Here is a 27652-nt window from a genome sequence, read left to right on the forward strand (position 1 = left end):
ACTAAACTGTAATGATTAGCCCCAATTGTAAGGTAGCTAAAGTGTGTTGTCCGTGCCTCCAGTTTCCTCCTTCTGCACCCCTTCCCACCTCCATGCTCCTCCCTCCAAGCAGTACCCCTTTTCTTTCTTCCCTGTCATCCCGTGAAATCTGAAGTCAAAAGAACAGGAACTGAACAGTTTCAGTGACACTAGGAATCAGTTACTTGTAACTGGTTACTGGGTTGCCTGTGGGGCACTCTGATGCTTCCCAAGGACCAAAAACCTCGCTGGCTTCAGCTAACAGAATGAAATGTTTGTTGATGATGATGAGTGGAATCTAATTGGAAAGTTTCAGGCACCAGCCTAATAGGTGACGAAAGTGCTTCTTGTTTTAAGTGGGGCAGGCACAGTAACCACATCATTGTTGAATTTAGGATCTCCATTTCTTGATCATTTTGGCTGAAATATGGGTTGAGCAAGCTTAAGGAGTTTAGAGTGTTTTGTCCGTCATTCCTAGGACATTTTAAGCTGTGGAATTTAGGGTGTGCTTGCGTATTTGAAAGTGGAAGGTAGCCTGGCACTGTCACAGCCTCCCCTGTGGCTTTGCTCATGGGCTCCCAGCTTTCCCTGCTGAACAGACTCACCAGCCACCTGGAGCCAGGATGCATGTGGCAGGAGACAGTCCCACAGAAGCAGAGCTTCCGGTAGCTATCCCCAAGGCAGGGCCCACACTTTGTCACCCCACCACCCATAGATTCATCTGGTTGCTCTTTTGGATACAATGCCTTCTCGTGCATTTGTGTGCGTGTCTACGTAATGATACAATCTCAGTATGGAAAAGAGACAACGCCTGTTCCAGATTATTTGTCTTGATTCAGTAAGAATAATTTTTTAAAGTTGAAGCTAAAGGAAAGAATTGTAACAATAACAAATATCCCATTACTGACATTATTACTCTAATGTAATAACGTGGAGATGACTTTTTTCTCCCAGGGCCAAGATGCTCTGAGACTTTCTTTTTTTTTGGCCGCACTGCACGGCATGTGGGATCTTAGTTCCCCGACCAGGGATTGAACCCATGCCCCTTGCAGTGGAAGCGTGGAGTCCTAACCACTGGCCCACCAGGGAAATCCCTGAGACTTTTTTCTTTTACTCAACTCAGGAATCAACGATAGCCCTTGGGAAGCTAGGATGTAAGACCAGCTGGGGACCCAGGTGTCCAAGACAATAAATTGTCACTGAATCAGCTTCCTTTCAGTTAAGCCACCTATATGCCTGCCTTCCCTCAAAAGAACGGTCCTTCTCCTTTCTGTTTCCAAATGCTCAGTTTTATGTTACTTAAAAGAGTCTCTAACATCATCATAAAGTCTAAAAAATATTTTACTGACAGTTGGTTAGAAAAAAATGAGGTAAAGTCGTTAGTAATCCACACCCTGCTTGCAAGTATAAGTTGCTGTTGTTAAATGCCTTTGTTGTTACGGCCACCCCACTCCCACTCTATTTGGTCCTCGCACCTCTGCGAAGCCTGCCGCGCCCTACACGAGACCCCCTCCGAGTTCCCGCCTCTTTCTTCTCAGGCCCCTCCTTCCCCGCAAATCCTCGGGCCCTGGTGAGAACCGGGACGCATGCGCACTAGGGGAGGTAGGCGGAGCCTTGAAGCAGAGGGAGGAGGGGCATGAGAACCCAGAGAGGGGAGGGGAGGGGAGGGGAGTCGAGGGGGCGGAGGCCGCGCGGGGTGGGGCCCGGCGGGTACGCGCTCGCTGCGTCGACGTGCTGACGCCATTGACGCCCCGGCTGGTGTGTTTCGGTGTGTGTGTGTGTGTGTGTGTGTGTGCGCGCGCGCGCGCGCTCCGAGTGTGTGTGTATTTGTGTATCGGCGGTTCCGCAGGTCCCGGATGTTGCGGACAGTATGAGGCGAGTGCAGGGGGACGGGGACCAGCAGCTGTCGCCGCCGCTCTCAGGTGAGTGGGGGGAGGAGAGTCGAGGAAGAGGGTTGTCCTGTCGGAGTGGGGGGGGGGGGCGTCTCCCTTAAGGGGTGACTGACCCCCCCCACTCCCGCCCCCCCACCCCCCCCGCCGCACATAACTCTTCTCTGCCCCATTTCCCACATGCCGGGTTACGTGGCCCGCGAATGCCAGAGCCTAATCAACCGTAAACGCACCCCCGCCTTCGGCCCCCCCATAATTTTCCCAGCCCCATCCCCCTTGCCAAATAGTGAGCTGTCGCCTGCGGCGAGATGGGTGACTGCGCATGCGCGAGTGTGAACGAGCCCGGGGTGCTTGTTCGCTGCCCTCGGGGCGCATGCGCATCGCTGTGTTGCAGCGACCTGCGGGATAAAGAGACCCTTGACCACGCGCCTGCCTTCTTCCCGGGCAGTGGGCTAGACTTGGTGCCAGATAGTGAGCTTGTTGCTTTTATCCAAAAGGGAGAATTTAAATTATTTGAGGGAGTTTATGACAAAGCACCGTTCGCATCTTGTGTTGTCCTAGAGACTCCCAGGCTACAAACGCCTCCCAGAGCCAACATGCCCCACGCTGACACTTCTTTTGAAACTGTCACTGCAACTTCTAGTTTTAGTATTATTTTTCTTTCCTCGGATACTCCCATTGTCATGTTGTATCTTTAATGCAAACTTCCCCTAAATTTAGGAGTAGGTGCCCCAACCCATTCAATTATTCTGGCAGGGGATTTTGGTAGCCTTTCTAAGGAGGACTAGGGTCATAAAAAAGAAAGTAAGAGGAGTTTTCGTTTAGTAAAATTATTTATTATTCTCACAGAACTAGATAAAGAGCGAAGGGTATAAGGCTTAGAGTAGTAATTGTAAATCAAGACGTCAGGGTTCTCTCATCTCCAGCCCTCCTACTTTGTGTGACCTATTTGCCTCTTTTTTGGTAAAAGATCTTCCTTAGCGCTTTCGTTTTAGCTGTACATTATTGATGCTCTGAACAGCACATGAAAACACAAGCAATCTGAAACTACTGGTGGACAATAAAGTACCCAGTGGAAGTTTTAATTTTAAGTAACAAGAGTGGTGTTTCTTTCACATTTGCAAATAACAAAGAGCAATTTTTAAAAGTTAACTTTAAGGTACAATAATATTTCAGTGTTATAGAACCTGGGTTTTCCGTTGGCAGATTATACGTGGTCCCTTAATTTGCTCCTTCCTGTGTTGCCACTGCTTTGGATACTTGCTGCTTCTTACCTCTGCCATCAGAACAGAGTGAGGAGTTAATAAACTCTTACAAGCAAAAGGTTTGCTGAATAGCATTGAAATGAATAACTAAATTGTTGGGTGTGTGTGTGTGCACATTTTCTGTGTTTTTCAGTTGTCTTTGCCAACCTTGTCTCCTATCTGGATAACTTAGGAATGGGACATATTATTAGTGAGCCTTATTTTCTCTTCTCTTTCCTTTGTGTTCTTTCTTTGGTATTCGCCTCTCAAGGCTTTTTTTTTTTTTTTTTTTTTTTGCTGCCATTCTTAACTCTAGGACCTTATGTTCTTGGGCCTTAAAGTATATATATATTTTTTTCACTTCCCCATTTAACTCTGGCCTTCTCATGGTTCAGCTGTCTTTTGTGCTGTTTTCTGTTGCCATGGTTACAGCTGGAGCCAAGAGAGGACACAGAGGAAGCACAGGAATTTGGGGGGCATATATCTTCTTGTGTCCTGTGAAAGAGCTGGAGACTCATCTTTTTTTTCCTTGTGTGAAGACTGAGGAGTGTAAGTTATTGTGACAGCTTCACACTTAGGCTGGGGGTGGTTGGTGTCCATTTGGTACTTTGGGACTTCTCCTTTTAGAGCTCTTCATAGTGGTTAGTTTGGTGCTTGGAGATGTTTAATGTTGGCTATGTCCAGACTTCCATCAGGTAGTCTGGTAAAATCTTGAAGTAAAGCTATGGAGGTAATAAATGTCCATTTCTCTTCTCAGTAGGCTTCTGTCCTGCAGGATGCTTTGTTTTTATCTGGTTGAATTTACTGAAGTCTCATGTAAAATTTTCATGGTATGAAGACATGAAATGCTTTTAGGTTAAGATAAGTATTAATTAAATAATTCGAATTGGTGCAGAGCCATGTTTAAAAAAATAACTCTTTAGAATGGGTAACACATATACATACATATGAAACAAAACTCAAACGCTACACAGAGAGAGGGAAGAATCTTTCTTCTCCTGTCCTCCTTTCATCCTTCTAGTTACCTCCCTCAAAGGAAACTGTTGTTACCTGTATCTTGTTTACCTTTCGAGAGATAATGCTTTTATAAGCATATACAACTATGTATTCGTTGGTATTTTGTTTTTATTTGTTGTTTATGCAAATGATAAGATACTATACCCACTATTCTGCAGTTTCCTTTTTTTTACTGAGTATATCTTGGCTGTCATTTCATATAGTACATAGAGTACCTCTCCCTTTTTGAAAGATGGCAGATATTCCACTGTATAGATGTACCGTTATTCAGCCAGCTCTTATTGGATACTTAGGTTGTTTTCAGTGCTACAATTAACTCCTTGTATGTACTTTTTATGTACATGAGTATCTGTTGGATAAATTCCTAGTGGAAGGATATATGCATTTTTAATGTTGTTAGATATCGCTAAACTGCTTTCCATGGAGGTTGTATTTATATTCCTGCCTGCAGTGTACGAGTCTGCCTCTTTCCTCACCAACACTGTATTATCAAATTTTAAAAATCTTTGTGCAGGGGACTTCCCTGGTGGCCCAGTGGTTGAGAATCCATGCTTCCACTGCAGGGGGTATGGGTTTGATCCCTGGTCAGGGACCTAAGTTCCTGCATGCCACGCGCGCGGCCAAAAAAAGAAAAAAAAAAAAGTCTGTGCACTCTTTTATCTAAGTTTTTAAAGTTCATTATGTAGCTTGTTAAGATTCATTACACCCAGGAGTTGTGGATAAATACTGTCACTGTTTTGCAGATGGGGGTGGTGGTGATAGACATTGTTGGACTGAAGAATAATGTCATGAGAATAAAGTTGTATGCCTGGGTAACACGGGAAATCCATTAACAATGCTAGGAAGACATGTAGAACCTATATTCTAATTTCTCCCTTTAACTCTTGCTGCTAGTTTCTCTATGTGAAATTCTATAAGCCCATAAGTGATGTTTGATGATCTCTTTTTGATAGCAGTGACTCAAAATTGTTTATACGAGTGAACTGCCATTCTGTTGAGGAATTGAAAAGCTAACCCAGTTAGTTAAGGTGCTTTTCTGAGTGCCTGCACAGAATACTGCTACTGGTACTTTTTTTTTTAAAATTTTTATTTTATTTACTTGTTTTTTTTTTAATGGGGTATAGTTGTTTTACAATGTTGTGTTAGTTTCTACTGTACAGCGAAGTGGAGTTCCCTGTGCTATACAGCAGGTTCTCATTAGTTATCTATTTTATACATATTAGCGTATATATGTCAATCCCGATCTCCCAGTTCATCCCACCGCCCCCCCACTTGGTGTCCAGACATTTATTCTCTACATCTGTATCTCTGTTTCTGCCTTGAAAACCGGTTCGCTACTGGTACTTTAAAAAAGTCTGCTAATTGCAGAATTCGTGCTTCGCTATGAGCTGTGAGAAAATAGAAAAGAATTAAAAGATGTCTGTGCTGGAAGGAGCTTACAATTTTATTGGAAAACCAAATCTGAGTATATCAAATTATAAGAGAACAATTAGAAAACAGAACAGGAACAGAAATATGTGTTCCATGCTGAGAGGACTTTGTAAAGAAGCAATTAAGATTTAGAGGCGAGGTCATTTGGAAGGCCTTCTGGGAGGAAGTACATTTTGAGGCCCCCCCCCCCTTAACAGCTGCTTAGGTGAAAAATTTTAAACATACAGAAAAATTGAAAGAACAGTACCGTTATCACCTTTATACCAATTATCCCCTAGATTCAACAATTTTTCATGTTTTCTATATTTGCTTTATCTATGTATGTGCATGTGTGTTTACATATAATATATAAATCTTTATATTGTAGATATCATGACACCTTAATACTTTAATACTTTACTGTAGATGCATCTTTTTAAAATAAAGACATTGTTTTAGTTAATTGTTCTTACATTGTCACAGCTGAGGCAATTAACAATACTTTCCTAATACCATCTAATATTCAGTTCATGTTCAGATTTTCCCAGTTGTCTCCAATACAACACTTGTTAGCTATTGGTATTTTTTTCTCCAAACATGTCTCTTTTTTTTTTTAATTTTTAAAAAAAATTTTTTTAAATTAATTAATTAATTAATTTATGGCTGTGTTGTGTCTTCGTTTCTGTGCGAGGGCTTTCTCTAGTTGTGGCAGGCGGGGGCCACTCTTCATCGCGGTGTGCGGGCCTCTCACTATCGCGGCCTCTCTTGTTGCGGAGCACAGGCTCCAGACCCGCAGGCTCAGTAATTGTGGCTCACGGGCCCAGTTGCTCCGCGGCATGTGGGATCTTCCCAGACCACGGCTCGAACCCGTGTCCCCTGCATTGGCAGGCGGATTCTCAACCACTGCGCCACCAGGGAAGCCCCAAACATGTCTCTTTAGTCTCTTTTTTTTTTTTAAAGTCTTTATTGAATTTGTCACAATATTGCTTCTGGTTTTTTTTTTTTAAATAAATTTATTTATTAATTTGTTTTTATTTTTGGCTGTGTTGGGTCTTCGTTGCTGCTCGTGGGCTTTCTCTAGTTGAGGCAAGCTGGGGGCACTCTTTGTTGTGGTGTGCGGGCTTCTCACTGTTGTGGCTTCTCTTGTTGCAGAGCATGGGCTCTAGAGTGCAGGCTCAGTAGTTGTGGCACACGGGCTGAGTTGCTCCACAGCATGTGGGATCTTCCTGGACCAGGACTCGAACCCGTGTCCTCTGCATTGGCAGACGGATTCTTAACCACTGCGCCACCAGGGAAGCCCGCTTCTGGGTTTTTTGTATGTTTTGGTTTTTTGGTCACAAGACATGTGGGATCTTAGCTCCCCGACCAGGGGTCGAACCCGCACCCCCTGCATTGGAAGGTGAGGTCTTAACCACTGGTCCGCCAGGGAAGTCCCCTCTTTAGTCTCTTTCTCAGTCTAGAACCCTTTATTTAGGAGCCGTGCAGTATTGCCTTTTTGAAGAGACCAGGCCATCTGTCTTGTATAACATATCACTTCTGGAATTTTCTGAGTGTTTTCCTCACAGTTTCATTTAATTTGTTCCTTTATCCCTGTATTTCCTACAAACTGGCAGTGAAGTCTTGGTTAGATTCAGGTTAAACATTTTTGGTAATAATACTTCATAGGTGATGCTGTGTACCTCGTATCACATCACAGTAAGAGAAACATCATGTCATAATGTCTGACTGTTAATGGTGATGAATTTGTTTGTTCAAGATCATAAATACCAGGTCTCTTCACTGTAAAGACTTTTTTCCCCTTTGTAATTAGCACGTAATCTGTAGAGTGGTGACACTTTGGCATGATACTATTTTACTTCTCCAGCAACCTTTCACTTTCTGATGACGATCCTTGCCTGAATCAGTTATTTCTTTGGTTATTACAAAATGATAATTTTCTAATTCTGCCATTCCTTTGCCTTCCATCTTCTGTAAAGATTTCCCTCATCAGTTAGGAATAAATTATAATTTCTTCCCAAAAGTTCAGGTAAATTCTTAATTTTCCCTTTAGCAATTTTCTGAGTAAGGAGTTGGTATACCTTTAATGATAGCAAATGAATTGTTTCTTTTTCTTGCTCTCTTGGTTTTAGTATCATTATAAACTCGTGGATTTTAATTTAGTCTATGTTTTACCAATAATTATAACCTTTTTTTGATACTCCAAATGTCCCATATTTGACCTATGGGAACCCTTAAGCTTGGTGTATGAGTGCTTCTAGTAAAAGAAGTCCCTGGATCACTTTGTATTTTTCTTGTCTCAAATGTCCCCTCACCTCACCTCCGTACATTTATATATACATTAATTACATTTTCTTCCCTTTTAATAAATTATGTTGTTCATCTCCCTAGGGAGTTTCTGGCACCAAATTCTAAAAACTAAAGGTGCCTTTCTTTTAACACAATGCACCTAGTGTTTGACTCACTTCTGTGCCACTGGCATTGCTGGATTCTGAATCTGAGACCTCACAGATTTCTTATCTTGAATAGTCTTTGTGAAGACAGGTAGTATCTCTGAAGAGAACATTGCTTCCCACCCCCACATCGTTAATATAAGGTTAGCTATAGAGGAGACTGGGTAGTTTCTTCTCTCATGAGCAACCTTGCTTTTTTTCTGAGATAGAAAGGTACACAGGATGAAATTTAGAAACTGATAATTTGTATATAGTATCTTGGGGATATGGGGTTTTGATTGTTATAAATCTTTGTATGTATATGTATATATGTACAAGTATGTGTTTGTCTTTCCTCCCTTTTCCTCAGTTACACACATTTCTCCAACACAGTTGGACTGTTATGTAAGATTATGCTGTAATAGCATGTTTTTTTCATTATCACTAGATTTCATCATAAAAAAGAGACAAATTTTTCTTAATCAGGGAAAATTTTCAGATAGGCCATGAACTCTGATATCTAGCTGTCTTAACACAGGGTGTGGAACAGTGCTGGATCCTGTGGATTTTTATCGTGTACTATGGACTCAGAAATATTGATGCATCCACAGTGTTTTCTGAAAATCCATCACACTAATGAAGGTTAATATAAATGAAAGATACAGTGGAACTACATTCTAAAACTGTTTTAGGGGCTAAACTAATTCCTGCCTTAGCAGAAAATGATTTATAAGATTCTTACCGTTACAGTGGTATTTTGAGTAACTTACTGATTTCAGGTTACTCAAAGCCTGACAATAACAGTATTCTGATATTTATCTGAAATTCATTTTTCTTTTTACCATCTTGTCGTATTTACTTTCAGATTTTATAAGGTTATTCTTAACCTACTTTCATAACAATACTGCCTCCATATTAAATTCTGGTTGTGTATTCAGGGAAGCACACCTGTTTCTTGTGTTTGTTTTCAGTCATGGTGAATCACTCTGAAAGACTATGGTGGTACATTTGCTACTAAGATCCAGTAGCTTCTTTTACTTTTGTTTTTGACAAACTCCCATTATAGGAAAAAAGATTCTGAAGTTTAGCCTCTTTAGGAAACACTTGGGCCTTCATTCTTACAACTATGGTCATGTTTTAATAGAATTGGCAGGAGTTGTTTAGTTGCTCTGTGTGGCAAAGTTGGTCATGCTGCTTTCGGAGAGCTGGATGCAGACCACAGAATGGGAATTTTACATTCGGACAGTAACTGTTGCTTGACTGTGAAGACCTTTATTCTTCTTTTTTTTTTTAAACACTTTAAAAAAAATTTTATTTTATTTATTTATTTATTTTTGGCTGCATTGGGTCTTCGTTGCTGTGCGCGGGCTTTCTCTAGTTGCGGCGAGCGGGGGCTACTCTTCGTTGCAGCGCACAGGCTTCTCATTGCAGTGTCTTCTCTTGCTGTAGAGCACGGGCTATAGGTGTACGGGCTTCAGTAGTTGTGGCATGTCGGCTCAGCACTTGTGGCTCGTGGGCTCTAGAGCGCAGGCTCAGTAGTTGTGGCACACGGGCTTAGCTGCTCCACGGCATGTGGGATCTTCCCAGGTCAGGGCTCGAACCCGTGTCCCCCGCGTTGGCAGGCGGATTCTTAACCACTGCGCCACCAGGGAAGTCCGAACAACTCTTTTAAAAAAGTTTTTTATTTTTTGGCCACGCCGCACGGCATGCGGGATCTTAGTTCCCTGACCAGGGATCAAACCCACACCCCCTGCGGTGGAAGCGCAGAGACTTAACCACTGGACCACCAGGGAAGTCCCAGAGACCTTTATTCTTGACTGTTGCTTTCTAAGAAGCTGTTGGCATAAATCTTCAGGCTGTGGCACCAGCTACATCAAAGAAGGGCTTGCAGTAGTTCTCTGAAGACCTCTAATTCCTCCTATCAATCTGTCTATTTATTTGTAAGAAAAAAAAGATGTATATGTAATCATTCATCTCCTTAATTTGAGATTTACATAATCCTTTTCTTGGTATTTAGAAACAGGTACTACTTTCTGTTTCTATGATTTTGACTACTTTAGATACTTCATATGAGCGGAATCATGCAGTATTTGTCGTTTTGTATCTGGCTTATTTCACTTCGCATGATGTCCATGAGGTTCATCCATATTTTAGCATGTGTCAGGATTTCCTTCCTTTCCAAGGCTGAATAATACTTCTTTGTATGTGTGTAATTACATTTTGTTTATCCATTCATCCACCAATGGACACTTGGGTTGCTACCACCTTTTGCTGTTGTGAATAATGCTGCTCTGAACATAGGCAGGCAAATATCTCTTTGAGACCCTGATTTCAATTCTTTTGGGTATATACCCAGAAGTGGAATTGCTGAATTATATGTTAATTCTATTTTTACTTTTTTTAAGGAACCTCCATACAGTTTAATGTAATGGCTGCACCATCTTACATTCTTACCAGTAGTGCACAAGGGTTCCAGTTTCTCTGCATCCTTGGCAACACTTGTTATTTTCTGCTTTTTTAAAAAAATAATAGCCATCCATAATGGGTATATTTTGTTTTTTAACTTTATCTTTTATTGAAACTAAGTTTAAACTTTAAAGTAGGATTTTTTTTTTTTATGGTGTGTGTTTCTTGTGAGGTAATAGTTACATCCTGTACTTTCTTCTACAAGGTTTAAAGTTATGTTTTTCACATTTAGGTTTCTAATCCACCTAGAATTTATTTTGATGCTTGGTGTTAAGTAGGGACCTAATTATTTTCATAAGGATAACCCAAAGTAGGGATTTAATTTTCTTTCCATAGGATAACCTGATACGCCACCATCATTTATTGAATAGTCATGTTTGCCCCCTACAACTTTAAATACCACCTACGTGTTTCCGAATATATGAGGATTTGTGTCTGTGTTCTCTATATTCTGTACCATTGGTCTGTTTGCATATCTTGTGCTGGTACTACACTGCCTTAATTATCATAGCTTTATAATAGTTGTTCATATCTGGTAGGGCAGGTCTCACTACCTTGTTCTTTTTCTGTTCATCAGCCTCTCTGAAAAACCCTGTCAGATTGGTGTATTTCATTGAAGCCATTTGCTGTCTAAATTGTATTGACATGATATATAATGGCCTTCTCCAAAAGAGAGAAAAAAATCAAACCTCCCTTATCTAGCAGCTGGTCATTAAGTTTGTCTCTTATTCTGAATGAGCCGATAATTTCCATTCAATTTTTAGTTTTGTTGGAGTGATTTTTTTTAAATCTTTATTTATTTATTTATTTATTTATTTATGGCTGTGTTGGGTCTTCGTTTCTGTGCGAGGGCTTTCTCTAGTTGTGGCAAGTGGGGGCCACTCTTCATCGTGGTGCGCGGGCCTCTCATTATCGCGGCCTCTCCTGTTGTGGAGCACAGGCTCCAGACACGCAGGCTCAGTAATTGTGGCGCACGGGCCTAGTTGCTCCATGGCATGTGGGATCTTCCCAGACCAGGGCTCGAACCCGTGTCCCCTGCATTGACAGGCAGATTCTCAACCACTGCACCACCAGGGAAGCCCGATGTTTTTTTTTTATATAGGAATATGGTCTTCAGATGGAGGAGAATCTTGTTATAATTTGTTGTCTCATACAAGGACACCAGATGAAACACTTTTGGTAACGGCATTGAGGTTCTATGGTGTTAAGGCTTTCTTGATCATAAGGAAAAGAAGCCTATTTAAAATAGCTCATATAAAAGATTTATCAGAAGGAAATAGCTGTCATCGAATCCAAGGAAAAGCTGAACAACAAGGCTTCAGAAAGGGCTGGCACCAAGACAGTTCCAAGTACAATACTTCAGCAGTTAGACTCTAGTGTTCCACCATAAACAGACCTCAGTATCCATGAAGCTTAATTCAGATTCCTGAGCAATATCTGATTTGGTCAGTCTAAGGCTTGATTTTCCCGGGGCCAGATATCTGCCCCAGGTTCAATCCTGGTTGAGGATACCAAAAGCAATTTGGGGCTGGAATGAGAGGCAAATTCTCTTAAGCAGTGGTTCTCAAAACTTTTTGGTCTCAGAACTCTTTACACTTTTTAAAAAATATATATATTTGTTTTATTTATTTATTATATTTTATATTTGGGTGCATCAGGTCTTAGTTGCAGCACGCGGGATCTTCACTGTGGCATCTTTCGTTGCGGCGCGCAGGCTTCTCTCTAGTTGTGGAGAGCAGGCTTTCTCTATTTGAGGTGCGTGGGCTTAGTTGCCCCGCAGCATGTGGAATCTTAGTTCCCTGACCAGGGATCGAACCTGTGTCCCCTGCATTGGAAGGCGGATTCTTTACCACTAGACCACCAGGGAAGTCCCTCTTTACACTCTTAAAAATCATTGCGCTTTTCTTTATGTGGTTTATATCTATTGATAGTTACTAAATTAGAAATTAAAACAAAAAACATTAAAAAATATTAATTACTTAAAAAGGTATCATATTAACACAAATAATATATTTTTATGAAAAATAACTTTAAAAAATTAGAAGAGTGACATTTTTAGATTTTTGCAAATCTCTTAAATATCCAGCTTAATAGAAGACAGCTAGAATCTCGTATCTGCTTCTGTATTCAATCTGATGTGATAAATTGTTTTGATTGAAATACATGAAGAAAATATGGCCTTAAAGGACTTGTAGTTGGAAAAGGGAGGAGTATTTTCAGACAGTTGTGCATATTATTCTCTGATACTACACCAAAACTTGATAATTGGTAGTTTCTTCATAAGTTAGGTTGCAGTGTGGAATCTGAAATCATATCGATGTTACTGTTACATTAAAATTGATTTACATGAATTTTATAATATCATGATACATGATTTTATAATATCATGCATTGGTTGTTTAGGAAATGTTGGTTCATTGAGTTAAGCAGATCTTCCAAATGACACGTTTCATAATATAATACCAAAAAACCCACATTAGCTAATATCACTGTCCTTCTTATCAGAAAAATTTGTAAGTATTGGGCATCTATTAAGCAGCTACTGTATTTCCAAAATTTTAATTTTTGATTGAAAGCTTGGACTTTATCATTGGCAACAAATACTATCAATTGTTTTCCTTGAAGGGATAGAATCACTTCATTTTCAAGAAATTGCCTGCTAAATATTCATGTCTGAATAACCACAGTTTGCCCTTTGTTCCAAGTAAAAGTAGTGTTCCGTGAAAAAAGCGGTTAGTTTAGCTCACTAATCAGAGTCACAATTGCTTTTCCTGGAGACAACCAATGTACTATCCTGTAGAAGTGCTTTTTGCATACTTCCCATTTCATCACGCAGAATATTTAAAAGACCTGTACAAGGGCTCAGATTTAATAAAATTAATAATTTTTATTGCTTCATCAAGAACATTTTTAAGTGAAATTGACTTTTTAAAAAGATCACTAGTCCATGATGATAAAAGACACACATAACTCTAGTGCTATTTGATGCCATTACCTTTATTTAAGCTAAGGCATCCACAGTTATACCCGTTATTGATTTTGTATCACCAGTGCAAATGCCAACACAATGAAAAAGGCAGTAGTTTCTTAGTATTATGAAAATAGTTTCAACTTAACAGACTCAATGAAAGGGACTTTTCAGGGATCTGTGAACTACACTTCGGGAACCCCAGTGGGTAGGGAAACAAAAGTCTATTATTTGAGGTACAACAAGTGTTTCATGGTAGAATTTTACTGGATTGCTGGTAGTGTTACTTAACATCATTTAACATGATGTAGAAATGAATGGGGTACTTAAAAGATCATAAAAAGTTTCAGATTTCTTGTTGAACAGAAATATTTTCCTAGTAATTATCGTTTTCAAACAGCAGAATTTAAGGTATTCAGATTTTTAGCCAGATAGTCTTTCAAATATGTCATAATCTTAGGGTAACCCATTTTAATATGGCTTATGGAATTTATGTCATCATAGTAGCACGTGCAGCTTAACATTTTTTTTCAAGCAGTTGAGTACATTAAAAAATCTGAGCTCCAAAAATTGCATTTGGGAAGATCTTGCCTTTTCAGAAAAAGCATAGAAGGGAAGGTTAAGGCTAGGAACCTGCTATTTCAGCTTTAAGTCTTTTTGGTCATTAAAGAGTCTTGTGAAAGAGAACACCCCCTCCCCCCAAATTTAAACATGTTTTATGACAGAGAAGGGGGACTAGTGGTGTTAACTGACTTCATTTCAACAAATATCTGTTGAGTAATTATAAACAAAAGAGTTTGTAAAAGGTGGGGGAGGGTATGTTCTGAAATGAGTGGGGAATTAAACCAGTATTTTGGTGTTTAGAAGAGGAAGAGGTACTTCCCTGGCGGTCCAGTGGTTAAGGCTCCTCACTTCCACTGCAGAGGGCACGGGATCGATCCCTGGTCGGGGAATTAAGATCCCACAAGCCCAACGGCGTGGCCAAAAACAAAAAAAGAAGAGGAAGAGACCATTCAATTGGGAAAGTTAGGGTGGGAGGACTATCTTTGTGAAGGTTACATTTGAGCTGGGTTTTGAAGGGTAGGTATTTTAAAGGCTGGAATTTTGATAGGCAGGAATAAGAAGGGAATTCAGGCAGAAGGAATGTCATGAGTAAAAATGTGGAGGTGGGGAAATACAGTGTTAGTATAGGGTGCATACTGGAAATAATGAGCAGTGTAGTGTAGCTGAAGCAAAAGACACATGGGAAAATGGGAGCTAAGACAGGAAAGTAAATTGGCCCAGAACGTGGGAGGTCTTCTACCAAGGCCAGGCAGTTAGGGTTTAATGTGGTGAGTGATGGAGAGACTTTGAAAGTTTTTGATTGAAACAATAACATGATCAGACTGTGCTTTCAGAAAATGTATTTGACCTCAATCATTTATTAATTCATTCATTGAAAAATTTTTAAATTGCTCTGTGGCACTTAAGTATGAGGTATGCTGTATATAGTGGTGAACCAAATGGAAAATCCCTATTCTCATGGAATTTACATTCTAGGAAAGGAACTTCAACAAATAAAATATAATTACAAATTACTGTAAATGTTATGAAGGAAAGGAATCAATTACTATGGGGGATAATGGGGAAATTAAATTTAATTGAGGAATCTGGGCAGGCCTTGCTGAGGAGTTAAATTTTTAATAGAGTACCCACCTTGTGCCAGATGATGTTCTAGGTGCTGGGGATATAGTTAAGGAACAAAACAGACAAAAATCCCTGCTCTCATGAAGTGCATATTCAGGCAGTAAACAAGATAAATAAAATATATGTTATGTTAGAATGTGATAAGTCCCAAGGAGAAAAATAAAGCCAGAGAAAGAGATGCTGAGCGTTGAGGTGGAGGTGGGTATTGCAGTTTTAGATAGAATGGCCGGGGAATGTCTCACTAAATCACTACAAAAGTAATATTTGAGTAAATATCTGTAGAAGTAGAAGGTGAAGGAGTAAACCAGAATCTCCAGGCAGAGGGAGTAGCAAGGGCAAAAGCCAGGAGGAATGTATGTGCCTGGCATGTTCAAGGCACCAGCAAGGAGGTCAGGGTGGGTGGAGTTAGGTGAACAAGGGAGAAAGTAGTAGAAATAAGCTTGGAGTGGTTCGTAGGAGTCCAGGACCTGTAGAGCAGAGGGTGAGCCCTTAGCTGCATGCCAGAATCACCTGGGGAGCTTTTAAAGCTCCTGAAGCCTGGGCTGCACCTCATACCACCTAAATAGGAATCTTTGCAGGTGGAACTCAGTGGCAAAGGTGATGGAGAGAAGTAGATTATTTGAGAAGTATGTCAAAGAAAATCTGTTTAATTTTAGAGTGAGTGTGGGGGTTTAGGGAGAAGAAAGTGTCAAGGATGACTCCCAGGTTTCGGGCTCAAGTAATTGGATGGGTAGAGGTGCCACTTAACTGAGATGGGAGTGGGAAATAGGAGAGGAGTAGGTGTGGGATTTGGAGGGAAGATCAGAAGTCAGGAGTTCAGTTTTAGACATGTTAAAATTTGAGATGTGAATGAGGCTGAGTATAAATACATTAAGTAGGCAGAAATGTGAGTGGAGCTTGAAGTAAAGTCAGAACTTGAGGTAATAAATTTGTATATAACCTGCTTGTTGATGGTCTTAAAAGTATCTAAATGACATCATATAGGATATATTTGATGGGGAAGGAACTGAAGGTCTGGAAAGTTTAGCCTATTCCAGTAATTTGAATAAGAATTGGTGCTAGTGTGAACTAGGATGGGGGCATTGGGACTAGAAAAGAAAGAGTAGGTTGGAGGTTTGGGGACCTGTGGAGCCAGTATGTAGTGGGGATGGACAGTAGACAAGGAATGAAAGATAGCTTTGAGATGTCAAGCCTGGGTAATGGTCGGTCTGTTAACAGATATAAAATAGTCAGGAGGAACTGGTTTGGGAAAAAAGATAGTGTTTGGCCTTGCATATATTGACATTTAAGAGAGGCTGCTTAGCAGGCAGGCAGTTTAATCTATTGCACTGGGTTTTGGAAGAGCAGGTGAGCTTTGAAACATAAATCTAGGTTTTATTTACATAAGATTGGTTCACCATGGGAGTGGAAAAATTTTTGAAAACACAACATCCAAAGTCTGTATCATGACCTGCTGGGCCCTCTGTGATATCATCCCTTTCAGTTTCTTCTGCAGTTTTCCTTTGTGCACCATGTTCAAGCTGCACTGGCTTTCTTTCTGTTCTTCCAGTATGCCCAGCTAGGTCCTCCTTCAGGGCTTTTGTACTTGCTTTCTCGTCTTGAGTGTTCCCTTCCTCTTGGTAGATGGAATAGAAGTTCAGAGAGAAAAATTCTGAAGTTAGCATCTGGGAAGTATAAAAAATTCCAAGAGATCCTTGCTAAGGTATGAGAATGTCAGTGAGCATCTGAAGTGGAATGGCTGTGGGAGCCATTGAAGTTGAAATCCTGTCAACAAAAAGACACAGAGTACCATCTTGGTCTTCATGTACTTCAGTATTCAAATCTGTTGATCAGAGATGCTAACTCAGTGGATTTCCCCTCTGCCATGTTGGTCTGGTGATGGGGTGTTGGTGGTGGTCGTCGTCATTGACCTTTGGAATATAACTTGACTTGATGATGACTTGACATTGCCATCCTGTCACCACTTATGGAGATGTCTGTCCTCTGGATAGGTGAAAACTTCCTTCAATGAAAGTTATTGGTAATTATTTCAGAAACTTCTGGCATGAAGAAACAATATGAAAACAGGGAAGTTGATTACTTGTTGACTTTGATACATTGTTAAGGATTACTCTTCATGAGCTAGTGTGTCACTTAAGTGGTAAATAGTTTTATGTTATTTCAAATCTACACTATATTTTTTTCAGAGTGAAAAGATTTGCTTTTTTCTGATTATTAAATCATGGAGAAATAGAAAAAAATAGAAACAACTTAAAAATTTTCATGTCATTAATACTCTTTTAAAGTAACTACATAGAAATATGTTGTATGGATGCATCATATTTTATTTGGTCTGTTCCCTCCTAATGAACTTCCTTTTTCTCCAATTTTTGCTTATAAATTATGCTGTGATGAATCTTTATACACTGATCAGATTGATTCCTTAGGATGGATTCCTAAAGTGGAAGCAGAATTGCTGTGTTGAAGGTTGTGCAATGTTCCATATTTTCCTAATTATTCTTTTAATATCTTTATAGTTGAAAAGATATTTAAACAGCATTAAAGGACATTTTAAAAAATTAATTAATTAATTTTATTTATTTTTGGCTGTGTTGGGTCTTCGTTGCTGCGCGCGGGCTTTCTCTAGTTGCAGTGAGAGGGGGCTACTCTTCGTTGCGGTGCGCGGGCTTCTCATTGCGGTGGCTTCTCTTGTTGTGGAGCGTGGGCTCTAGGTGCACGGGCTTCAGTAGTTGTGGCTCATGGGCTCGAGAGTGGAGGCTCAGTAGTTGTGGCACATGGGCTTAGTTCTCCGAGGCATGTGGGATCTTCCTGGACCAGGGCTCGAACCTGTGTCCCCTGAATTGGCAGACGGATTCTTAACCACTGTGCCACTAGGGAAGTCCCAAAAGGACATTTTAATAAAGGAAAAAAATCGATTTTATCCTTTTACCAGCTGTTTTCCTCTTCTCATCTAAGTTGTTTTGTTTTGATTTTTAAATACCTCTTCCAAGTTCTCACTACACCTACCAAAAGAGAATTTGGGGGTAGGGAAAAACACATACAAAGAACAATTACAATTCTGGGCATCTTATATTATCAGATAAGGGATCCTAAGTAACATTTGTTAACTGCCAAGAAAGTGACAATAAATATGATGGGAATTCAGAGTGAACTGAGGTGATTAGGAGATGCTTCAAGGCAAGGTGGAACCCGACCTGGATCCAGAAGAGTAGTATTCAGATACGAGGCAGGAGAATGTTCCTGGCCTTCAGAGTGGTATGGACAAAGTTGAGGAAGGTGTGTATTAGCTGACAAATAGGCTAGAGTGTGCGGCTAGACTAACCGGAAAGGAGGGTTCATGTTGTGGTGCAGTGGAGAGGCTTCTATTGGAGTTAAGTTATATTCCAGAGGACTGATTTTATTTTTGGTACATCTGAAGTTGTACAGTAGGGAACTTTAAGATAAAGCAGATATGTGGCCCAATTTAAGCAAACTGAATAGTCTATTTTTTGAAAGAAATACAGGTTATTTTTTTATATAAGTGAATTATTTAAATAATGAACTTCCCGTAGATCTTAAAAGTTCTTATCACACACACACACGTTTTTTTGGTAACTGTGTAATGATGGATATTAACTAAACATATTGTGGTAATCATTTCACAGTATATATGTATATCAAATCATTACGTCGTACACCTAAAACTAATACAGTATTATATGTCAGTTATGTATCAAAAAAAAATGAACTTCCCAATACTTAAATATTCATTTTATTATATAGTTTGACAGCATGTTGCAACTTTTGTGGATCTCAGTTTCTTCTGTAAAATCGAAGGGTTTAGACAGGGTGGTTGCTGAAGTCCTTTCTGGCACTTGAGATTATTACATAAACTTTCAAGAATACCTTGATTTTATGAAATAAATTGGCCTGCAGTTAGGCTGATACCCACTTCCAGCTCCTTAGGCAGAGTAATGCACCCCCATATCTTTGGGAGCAAAATTCCTCAGTTGGATGATCTCTCATGGCTTACCAGGTCTAGACTGATTCACTTTTGGAAACTCATTTGTTCTCACCTTTTACTTCTATATGACATTTAGAGACTTTCATTTGAAAGAATTTTGTGGCCTAAGATTGAGCCTCAAGAGGATGCTGTGAGGTTGATCATATCCAGGTGCAATTTTGGATATAAATCTATAGGAAAAATTACATAATACATTCTAAAGTAGAATGTTAAGGATTTCTTTTTTTACTGTCTGTTTTGAATTATTTACACCACTTTTCACCTCCTTTAGTGTGGATAATTGAGAACTGACTAGTACTTTTTAAAACTCAGACTTTCTCTTTAAAGTACATAATCGTGTTAAAGCTAATTTGTGGTATACTTCAAGGATCTCCCTCCTAGCATCACATTCTTTTCACTGAAGCATATTTGACCAGTGTTGCCTTTTAGAGGGAACCAAGGTCATAAGCTGACTGACTAGCTCTTCTGACAAGCCTTCTCAGGATGCCGTTAACTTGATGGGGCCTTTAGGATTTAGGATCCATTCCTCAGTTTTTCAAGTAAACTTGTTTCTTCGGTGCACCAGAGTTGACTGGTCTCAGAGAAAAGTGGCTAGCCAAACTCACATTGGGCTGATAGATAAACCAGAATGCCATTTTATTAAGGTACATGGTGAGGGTTTTATTAAGGTACATTGAGAAGCAGTCTTTTCCATGACCTAGAAAATGTGTCTGCTCAGTCCCTTCCCCTCCTAGTGTCAGAGTATTATTAAAAAACTAGGCGCTGTGGTTGAGAATCTGCCTGCCAATGCAGGGGACACAGGTTTGAGCCCTGGTCTGGGAAGATCCCACATGCTGCGGAGCAGCTAAGCCTGTGTGCCGCAACTACTGAGCCTGCACTCTAGAGCCTGCGAGCCACAACTACTGAAGCCCACGGGCCCTAGACCCCGTGCTCCACAACAAGAGAAGCCACCACAATGAGAAGCCTGCACACTGCAACGAAGAGTGGCCCCTGCTCGCCACAACTAAAGAAGGCCCGTGTGCAGCAATGAAGACCCAAAGCAGCCAAAAATAAATAAATAAATAAATTTAAAAAAAACTAATAACAATAGCTGATGTTTCCTGAGCACTTATTATGTGTTAGGCTCTGCTCTAAGCGTTTTACTTGTATTTAACTCATTTAATCTTCACAGTAACCTTATGATGGAAGTATTCTTACCTGTGTTTTACAGGTGAGGAGTCTGAGGTACAGGGAGTTTTTTTGAGTATTAATAACTTGCCTGAAAGCATATATTTTGTTCTGTATTCTGATTTTGGTGGTGGTTCCATGTGAATTCTGTAAAAAATTTTGTACACAAAAAGGTAAATTATACTGTATATAAAAATGCTAAATAAATAAATAAATAAATGCATCCAGAGTTCTGTGGATGCTTTTGTATCCTTTTAACGAGATCTGTTTAGAACTTTTTATAATGCCAGAGTCTCATATTAACAAATTTTTCTAAACTTTCTCACCAATTCTTTGACCAACCTGACAAATAAGAAAATGGGTGGATTTAAATTTATCCATCCTCGTCCTGCTTTGGTTATCACTACTTGAAGACAGAGAGGCAAAAAAGGATCTGAAGAGTCTACAGATTATACTGACCCAGTCTTTTTTTCCACCAATAAATTGTGAATGATTTTTCACCATAGATATCTATAGCATTTTTTTAAATAATTGTAAAAAATTTCTTTTTGAATGTTTTCATCTCCTTCAAGTATGGTAGGGATGAAATAAAGGTTATAATTTCATTCTAGAGTAAAGAATGAGGATAACAGTATCTTAATGCCAAGAATAACAAAAATATTCTGAATTAGCTAAATTAACAACAGTTGGGAAAGTCAAAGTTTATAGACATGAGATATTTTTAGGAGTGATTGGGTTAATTATAAATTATGTGGCAGTCTTAAAGACACTGAACATGTAATTTCAATTTTTGATAATTTGTTATGCAGCAATGGAAAACTAAGACACCTCCCTTCCTCCACTGGACTGTGCCTTGACTGTTTTGCCTTGTATGGAGTGCGTGCTGATTAAAAACTCATACAGTGGGGGAAAGAAGTAAACTACTGCTTACTTTTGGAAGTAATTTGTATTACATGATCTGACTGGATGAACTTTTCTGGCAAGTATGGGCAGTAACCAATAAATATGCACTTTGGTTATCAGACTGTCTACCAGCCAGTTATGACCCGTTATTTTATGTCACAATAGTTTGCCACTTAACATAGCAGCCCTACTAATAGCTGCTTTAGTTTGTTCGTGACAGTATGTGCAAGCTCAGTGTTAAATTGAGTGTCTTTGGATTTGATTTTTGGTTCAGTTTCAGGTAATCATTTTTCTGTCTTAATCCATTGCCACTTAATACCAATCTCAAGTCCAAGAATCAGATTCTTGTGTGTCTTGGAAACTGTAGATTGTATTGAAGAGCGTAATTGATTCATCTCAGTCTGAGACCTGCCTCTTTGATTATGTGATTGTAATATTTGTTTTTTTCTGTGGTTTATAATTTTTATTTGAAAACTGTTAACCTAAAATTTTTATCTTCTAATCTGTGGAGTTCATTCTGGTAGATGGGACGTTGAACTCCATTAGGTAGAATTTGCTAGCACCTAGAAGACTTTAATTTTTTTTCAGCTGCAACCAATCTTAAAAGGCCTACAGGTAAGGGTGTTTTTTTGGTTGTTGTTAGTGGTGGAATTTGGGGACCTCCCACGTGATTTTCTGATAATGTCATGGGCAGGACCCTTGCCAGGTAACCCTTATATTTAACTTCATTTCCCATTTACTTCAACTGCCCCTCCCTTTCCTAGTTGATGCCTTGTTGGATTATCTGCTCTGAACCCAGTGTCTGGAGTTGGGCCCCATTGATAATTTGTGGTGTAGTCAGAGCAAGGGCTGAGAAGACTTCCCTCATTTTGAAAGACGCTTCTGGCCCTTCGCATAGGACTTGCTGTGTTTGGTGAGTTTTACGTGTAAGTGTATGTAAAGTCGGCTTTGATTTGAGTGCTTCGTGTTGATCCATAAAACTGTGAAGCTTTTTTTTTTAGTGATCCCCTGATAATAGAAGAAACTGGGGGCAGTTTTCTTAAGAGATTTAGTGTTGGGTGTGGTTGGTTTACTTGGGTGAGGAAAGGAAAGATTATGTGTCGGGAATAATCTCATAGTGGGTGTTCCTAAATTGTGTTTTCCCACTTTTATAAAATTAGAGGGAGCTTCTGCTGAAAACATACTGCATTAGATATACCTCATTTCCCTGGCTCTAAAATTTTTTTTTAAATTTCTTTTTCCACATTTCAGTGTAAGACCAAAGTTGTTGCTCCCTCCCCCCATGGGATGGCATACTACAACTGAAGATGTAAGAAATACTTAAAATAACAAATTATAGAAAAGTAAAATGAGAACTTTTATATATGTTTACTTTGTTTTTAGAAACTCATGTGCTCCTCCTGGAGTTGCCTGATGTTTATATGGTCCTTTGCAAATACTTCCTACTAAACTAAGATGATATTTTCAAAGTGGATAACACTCAGTAATTTAATTAACAGTTACTTATTGAGTATCTACTCCATGCTAGACATTATACCAGTTATTTAATTAAAAAATACTTTAAAAATACACCAGGAGTTACTTCTGTGTGCTCTGTTAACACTTATCAACTCTGAGATCATGTACTATTCCATTTAACTTGGGAATAAACAGCTGAATTAATAGGGATCATCTGGCAGTGAAGAAGATAAGGAACTAAATTGATTTTTCAGTGTACCGATATCCATCTCTAGGTGAAAGTGGCCAGATTATATGTGGAGGAATTTAGCCATACATGCTATTAAATCCACATCCTGATCTAAGATAGAACTTGATATCCTTGGAATTAATAGAATCTGCAGTACAAGTTGCTCACTCTCACCTACTCTTTGTGCTTCCTTGTACTCAAAGGTGTGGGAGAATTGAGCAGTCAGTCATGTGGATGGGGAGTATATATTGGTACAACATTTTGTTGAGCAATTTGGCATTATCTATCAAAATAAACAGCGCTTAGACTTGGGCTTGCTGCATTTATGTTCAGATACACCTATTTGCTACATTGTTTGCAGTAGCAAAAACCCAGAAACCACACATCAGGGTACAGTGGAATTCCTTGCCGCCTTTAGAAAGATCAAGGTATGTGTGTGCCTCCAAGGAGTATGAGTGTGTGTGTGTGTCTGTGTCTGTGTGTGTCTGTTTGCTGGTACGTGCCTTTTTTTGGTTTTGTGTGTTTTTTTTTGCTTGTTTCTGAGGCTACAAAAGAAAACAGTGGTTGTCTTTAGGCTTAGGAAAGAGGGATTTGGGTGTCTGGAAGGTAACTTTTACTTTTCAATTATAGCTTCCTATAACTTTTGAATTATTTATACTGAGTACATATTGCTTTTATTTTTTAAAAAGCATATATGTAGAGAGGCAGATGTAATTTTAACAGTTTTTCCAAAGGGTCATAGAACTTTAGTTCTAGAAGGGAGCTTAGAGAGCCTTGGACAGTTGCCCTCAATTTAAATTTAAGAAAACTTAGATTTAGGAAAGTATCTACAAAGCCTACACTAGAATTCAGGTCCCAAAGACAGCAAGAGCTTATGAATATATTGACTTGTTCTGTTCTGTTCTGTTCTAACAGTTTATTTAACTGATGTCCATTTCTCATTGTGAAGAATTGATTTTGAAAGACCCAATAAAATATTGACCTTTGTGAGACAGAGCTTCATGTAACTACCTCGGGCAATAAAGGTAAAGTGGTAGTGTTACTCTTACCTACATTTTGTAACTTTTCCTTAAAAGTGAATTTATTTATGAGTTCTATAAGTCTTTAATATTTGAAATGAATTTGTGTCTAGAGTCCAAAGCTTCCCTTTTTGATTTGAATACTAGCTGACTATCTAGATTTTTAAAACTGATTTTACTGAGTTTTCCATCTAGTTTCCAGGGATGAATAGATGGAGAAATAATTTTTGTGTCTTCTAAATGGCTTCCTATTTAAAGACCAAGTATACTGAAAAGGACGGTAGGGAAATTGTTTAAAGGAGGAAAATTTATATATTGAGGAGGAACTCTCAGTTCTTGAAAATATGAGTTCTTTTAACTATAAGTTGAGTCTTTTCCTGGCTCTTCAAGGCCAGAAACATTTTCTCTTAATTCAAACCAAGCAAAGAAATTGGTAGTAGTGAGGCTGGTGATTTAACATGGGACTGGACATCCAAACTGTATTCAATGAATATTTTTTATGGTTGATTGACTTTAGGGCTCAAGCAATGGAAACACATTTATTAATGCTCAGAGTAGTTGTTGGACTTAGGATAAAAATCTGTTTTTTGCTGTGACTCTACTAGTAATATAGGTGGGAAAAACTTAGTCTTCCAAAATTTAAATAATCCATAAGCCTCTCCCAAAATGGGACCTCTATTTGATAATAATTTGATTCAGCTAATAAGATGACTCGTTGCTTTGAAGGAAAGGGTTTTCAGGAAATAGAGTAAAAGAGCCTTTTTACATCTTGAGGATCAGAGTCAAATCTGTGCAGCTTTAATCAGTTAAGGTTTGGTTGAATTGAAAGGAAGAAGAGGTTACAGAGGACCAAGAACAAATAGAGTTGCAAATTTATCTTTGTAACCTCACATCCTTGGGGAGGAATCCAGTTTCTATAGCCACTTTAATTCTGTTGCGAATGTAGACTGAGCAGTAGAATTGGGTATCCTGACAGTTGACTTAATTTGAACAGTCGCATTAGGTAAGACTGGAAAACAATCTGTAAAACATTTTACTGGATGTTCATTAAATCCTTTTATATCCCTAGAATATTTTGCTAATTCCTTTATTCACCAGATGTTTATGAAGCACCTTCTATGTGCCAGGCACAATACAGGATTATCTGGGTACAAGTCCCTTGCCCTCAAAGAGTATTCAGGCTAATAGCAGAGAACTCCCTTCACTTTACTCAGATCACTTCAGTCTTTTACTCCTGAAGAATTAAGTAGCATTAGCAAGTTTTCTTGGTTTTTTACTGTCACCCAAAAGGCATTCGTTACAATTTTTGTTATTATTTATATCTCCATCTCCAAAAATGCTTTTACGTCTACCTTTTATTTTTCTACTTGTAAGCCAGTTTCCCATCTCAGAAAACAGATCTCAGCTCCCAGTCCCATCATGATCAGTTGTTTTCCTTAATTGATAGAAAATAAACTATGTACTACAGAATAAGGCTTAGTGGTCAGAAAAACTAGTGATTTCTTTAAGGCAAGACAGAGTCTACAGGCTTGATATTATAATTTTTAAAAAGAGAAGCTAAGTGGATACAATAAGAAAAGTTTCAAAGATCAAGGATGGCTTCGTTAAAAATTTTTACACCCAAAAGAAGAAAGAAAGTTTAATCAAGTTTCTGTTGGACCCAAACAAGAAAAAGACCAGGGGCTGCTTCTGACTTTGAACTGGGCATTATCTCAGCAGAGCCCCCACTGTCTAGGTTCTGGTTTTCAGACTTGCAGGACCAGAATGTCAGTATTATAAGTGCACTCAGAAGATGATCAGGCTCTATAAACTGTAGACAGTGTAGAGGATTAATTCACACAAAACAAATCCATGGAAGAGTAGGGATGGGGCTGCTACTTTTGGCTGTGGTCACAGAAGGCCTTTTTTATTTCTAATTTAAAAAAAAAAAAATTTATTTATTTTGGCTGTGCTGGGTCTTAGTTGCAGCACGAGGGATCTTCGCTGCGGCATGAGGACTTCTTAGTTGCGGCATGCATGAGGGATCTAGTTCCCTGACCAGGGATCGAACCTGGGCCCTCTGCATTGGGAGCACGGAGTCTTATCCACTAGACCACCAGGGAAGTCCCCAGAAGGCCTTTTTTAAAAGAGATGACTGTTGAGCTAAACAAATAACAAGAAGCAAGTAATGTGAATAACTAGGAGAAGGGTCTTCCAGGCTGAGGGAAGATAGCACTAAGGCCCTGAGATGGAAACACGCTTGGCTTATTTATAGAAAGAAGGCCAGTCAGTGTGTTTGGAGTGAGGGATAGGTGATAAATTTGGCATAATGGGCCAGGTAAAGAGACTGAATTTTATTCTAAGTGTGGTTAAATGGAAGAGGGACATGATGTGATTTACCTTTTTAAAGTTCATTGTGGCTACTGTGTGGCAGATAGATTGTGCTACAGAGGAAGCTGGAAGATCAGTTAGACACCAGTTAACACTGGTTCAGATGAGAGAAAACTGCACAGAAATGGGTAAAATTTGGGAGGGATAAATGTGGACTGTATTAGGAAGCCGGACAGCTGACAGGACTTGCTGATAGTTGGGATATGAGAACATAGGGGTTTTGGCTTGAGCAACTGGATAGAAGATGGTGCCATTTAGTATTTTAGTCATGTTCGACTTTTCAAATGAATATAATTAAGGAATGATAGAAATTGTGCTTTTTAATTCTGTAAGCTTGTGGAAAAGGAGAGAGAGCTCTCCTGGGGAAAAGACACTGGTTTTTTGTAAACTCAGACTAGAAAATACTCTGGCATGTTAGAAAAGTAGACATTTTATTTTTAAAAATTAATGACGATTAGGTGCTAAACTATGGAAAGTCCTTAAAAAAGTATGAGGACATATGATTTGTTCCCAGAGTCTAGTCTTGAAAGTAGGCATGAGCCTATCAACAGTTTGCCCAGGTGTCATTAATAATTGTGCTCAGAATTTGTTAGAACAAAAGAGAATAGTCTTCAACAGAGTTGCCACTTGAAAACGAAATCAGAATTGAAAGCTAGGGTATATAGATGTATCTTCTATCGGGTATTTTTCCAGTTCCTCCGTGTTGAATAATAACCTCATCTAAGAATCACCTAGTCACAGGAATTAAAGTATTGGATTAGAAGTTGAAAGACTTCAGTCTTAACTCAGCCCCCTTAATAGCCATGTAACCATAGTAGATTGTAACCTCTGAGCTTCTGTTTCCTTATTTGTAAAATACTTGCCCTGCACGCCTCACAGAGCTGTTAATAAATCCCAAATAAGATCATGAATGTCACAGTACTTTGAAGATGAAGTGTTGAATACTGCTTGTGAGGGAATGGTTATATAGCTTAAAGCATTTACCACAAAAGGACCTTAGAAGTCCTTTTAAAGAAGATAAGGAAGTGCTCGCTTTGGCAGCACGTGTGCTAAAATTTGATTGATACAGAGAAAATTAGCATGGCCAATAAATAAAAGAAGAAAAAGACAAGGAAGATGGGGGTGGGAGTGCTCCGGTTGTATCTCTACTGTGAATCTTGAGGTTATGGTTTCCGTTAGGCTGTAGTACTCAACTGTACAGACCTAGTCTCAGTGGCCTTATAATTCTTAAGCAAAGTGACTTGTGAAACAGAGGACCCTAGATAAATTTCAATGCTATGAGGATGATAAAATGTAAGTTTGGTTTTGCTCTCTTATTTGGTAGTTAGAACTTTATTCCTAGCCATAATGAAAATGAAAGGCAGCAAAATATGGTT

General features: G+C 39.2%; 1 protein-coding gene across 5 annotated transcripts in view; it reads left to right on the forward strand.

The window, feature by feature from the left end:
• Window positions 1-1743: 1743 nt before the first annotated feature.
• The window catches only part of SPOP (speckle type BTB/POZ protein), a 67067-nt gene continuing 41158 nt past the window's right edge, over window positions 1744-27652 (forward strand). For 2 of the 5 annotated variants that reach the window (XM_082442326.1, XM_082442325.1), the window contains exons 1-3: window positions 1745-1940; window positions 21965-22113; window positions 23803-23912. The gene's annotated coding sequence lies outside the window, so the exon portion shown is untranslated. Of the gene's footprint in view, window positions 1941-21964; window positions 22114-23802; window positions 23913-27652 lie in introns of all 5 variants that reach the window. The other 3 variants (XM_082442324.1, XM_082442328.1, XM_082442327.1) reach the window with 3 other exon arrangements.

Source organism: Balaenoptera physalus (genome assembly GCF_965194825.1).
Source record: "Balaenoptera physalus genome assembly, chromosome: 20".
NCBI lineage: Eukaryota > Metazoa > Chordata > Mammalia > Artiodactyla > Balaenopteridae > Balaenoptera > Balaenoptera physalus.